Source organism: Cicer arietinum, chromosome 3, assembly GCF_000331145.2.
Source record: "Cicer arietinum cultivar CDC Frontier isolate Library 1 chromosome 3, Cicar.CDCFrontier_v2.0, whole genome shotgun sequence".
NCBI classification, from domain to species: domain Eukaryota; kingdom Viridiplantae; phylum Streptophyta; class Magnoliopsida; order Fabales; family Fabaceae; genus Cicer; species Cicer arietinum.
This window is the reverse complement of record NC_021162.2, coordinates 26,596,745-26,600,120: the sequence shown is the minus strand read 5'-3', so window position 1 is coordinate 26,600,120 and position 3,376 is coordinate 26,596,745.

Sequence of the window (3,376 nt, the reverse complement as noted above, 5' to 3'; positions counted from 1 at the left end):
AAAACCGTCAAACACAAACCTCTCTGTTTCATCTAGATCTAAGCTTCGTTTCGCGAAGAGATAGAAGGGAAAGTTGCTCACTACCACGCTACGGTGCTAGGGAATCAACTTTGGAAGCGGCGTTGCGAGCGGAGATTTTACCGGATTTACTCGCGGTACCATAATCGCACGTTAAAGCTAACGTGAAGGTAAGGGCTCCTTCCAAACTTCTAGTTTGAATTTAGGGACTTATCTGTGATTGTGTGGAAAGGAATTTGTTAGAGTTGAAATGTTGATTTGGGGGAAAATGAATCTAAGGCTTTATGGGTAAAAACTTAGAGTTAGGTTTTGGTTTTATTGATGAATGTTTCGTGGAAAATGAATTTAAACTCATTTATGTATGATTTTGAGTAAATGAAACTTGTTGTGTTTGAGTGGTGGATTGTGTTGATTTGTATTCGTCGTATTTGACGTGTTCTTAATTAATCTTTTAATGTCTTGTTTACTTAATGTTTGTTTTGAAAATCGTTTAAGTTAAATGAGTATTAAGAATGGGGAATCTTTTAATGTCTTGTTTACTTAATGTTTGTTTTGAAAATCGTTTAAGTTAAATGAGTATTAAGAATGGGGAATCTCTTAATGTCTTGTTTACTTAATGTTTGTTTTGAAAATCGTTTAAGTTAAATGAGTATTAAGAATGGGGAATCTCTTAATGTCTTGTTTACTTAATGTTTGTTTTGAAAATCGTTTAAGTTAAATGAGTATTAAGAATGGGGAATCTCTTAATGTCTTGTTTACTTAATGTTTGTTTTGAAAATCGTTTAAGTTAAATGAGTATTAAGAATGGGGAATCTCTTAATGTCTTGTTTACTTAATGTTTGTTTGAGAAAATCGTTTAAGTTAAATGAGTATTAAGAATGGGGAATCTCTTAATGTCTTGTTTACTTAATGCTTGTTTTGGAAAATCGTTTAAGTTAAATGAGTATTAAGAATGGGGAATCTCTTAATGTCTTGTTTACTTAATATTTGTTTTGAAAATCGTTTAAGTTAAAAGAGTATTAAGAATGAGGAATCTCTTGATATTTCTGTTTACTTAATGTTTGTTTTGAAAATCGTTTAAGTCAAAAAAGTATTAAGAATGAGGAATCTCTGAATATTTTTGTTTGCTTAATGTTTGTTGTGAAAATCGTTTAAGTTAAATGAGTATTAAGAATGGGGAATCTCTTAATGTCTTGTTTACTTAATGCTTGTTTTGGAAAATCGTTTAAGTTAAATGAGTATTAAGAATGGGGAATCTCTTAATGTCTTGTTTACTTAATGCTTGTTTTGGAAAATCGTTTAAGTTAAATGAGTATTAAGAATGGGGAATCTCTTAATGTCTTGTTTACTTAATGCTTGTTTTGGAAAATCGTTTAAGTTAAATGAGTATTAAAAATGGGGAATCTTTTAATATCTGCATTTGTTTAACGATTGTTGTGGATGGAGTCAGTGTATGCTCATGCATTTTCATTCTTTCTGTAAATCGCGCAGACCCGTGATAGGTGGCACCTTGATAAATAGTACTTTGGCCTGTGATAGGTGGTATATTTATGATTTACGTTTTTGAAAACCGTGCAGACCCGTGATAGGTGGCACCTCGATAAACGATACGGGCCCGTGATAGGCAGTACGTTTATGGTTTTCGCTTTTTTGTAAATGTACTGACCCGTGATAGGTGGTACATTTACGATTTCCGCTTTTTCTTTTAGTAAATCGTGTTGACCCGTGATAGGTGACACCTCGGTAAACTGTACTGACCCGTGATAGGTGGTACGTTTATGATTTACGCATTTTAGTAAATCGTGTTGACCCGTGATAGGTGGCACCTCGGTAATTGGTACTTTGGCCTGCGATAGGCGGTACAATTATGATTTACGGCCCTTCGAGGAGGGTTTTGGTTTGGAATTCCGAGTCCATGCATTTTGGCATATACGCATCGCATTAGGGTGCTTGGCACACGAGTCGTGTTTGAATCAAGTTATGATTGAGTGTTATGTATTGATTTTGTGTGTAAGTGTGACTGATTGTAAACTATTTCGAAACTCAAGTTGTCGTGGTAATTGTGTTGGAATTGCTATGTGTTATGTATTGATTATCGTGTGTAAGTGTGATGGATTGTAAAACTATTTCGAAACCCAATTTGTCGTGGTGATTGTGTGGGAATTGCTAAGTGTTAAGATTTGGAGTTGCGTATGAATGTGATTGGATTAGTTTATGTATTTTTGGAAGGATAAGCAGGGAAATCAATTTCCCAATCGATTTGGGAAGTTATAGGGGCTCAACTATTTATAAAATCGATTTCCCAATCGATTTGGCCATGCAGGAATTCAGCAAAACTGACAAAAATCGATTTGGAAATCGATTGACATTAAGTCAGGGACTCAGCTATCTTGTCAATCGATTGCCCAATCGATTGAATTAAGCCCAAAATTCAAATTTCACTAAAAACCTTCAGGAAATCGATTGGCTTAGTAGAAATTCTTATTTTGAGTTAGATAACAGATTGCTCATTGATTTATCAATGTCTTGGTTAGTTATGTATTACTTGATGGATTGAGAACTTTATTTTGTTTTCATTGTTATTTGGCATGTGTTATATGAACTTTTAGCATATGGAAAACCCTTTTAAGGTGCATGCTAAGTTGAAAGGTTATTTTGTGCATTTAAAAACTTAAATGTTATGTGTTAATTGTTAATTTCGGTTGGTGACCCATTACAACTATTGTGGAAATCTGGGCTTTGCCCTCAGATGAGAGCCAAGACAATCCTACTGGTTCGTACCCTGTGGATGGGAATGTAGAGGGGAATGTCTGACTGGAACTATGTTAGGAGGATCTTACGGGGCGCGTGGAGATCATTCAGGGCGTTTAGTTTGTTTTGGAGAACGATCAGATTAGGTTGACATAGAGGGAACAAACGTCTTTCTTTTGAATTGTATTTATTTTAAAATGGAAGACTGTACCTATACGAATATTGTCAGCTTGACATGTTATTTTCGATGGGTTACATGTACCACTTTTTGATGTGTAAATATTTTGGATTCATATTTTGAGAAACTTTTCCGCTACTTGTAAATTATAATGACTCAATTATTTATCCAAAGGTATTTCCTTATTTATTTCTCTGTTTTATTTTAATTTCTTTTGAAAAAAAATACACCCTCGCTTTGAAAATCGGGGTGTTACATTTTTCAACATTAGACTCTTCCAAGATTGTTCTTTCCATTTCTTATAAGGTTCTATTTTTTACTTTCAACAACTCCGTTTTGTTGAGGAGTTCTTGCACAAGATAGATTATGAGAAATCTCAAGTTCTTCAAGGAAGGTTTTAAAAGAAGCATTTATGAATTCTCCTCCATG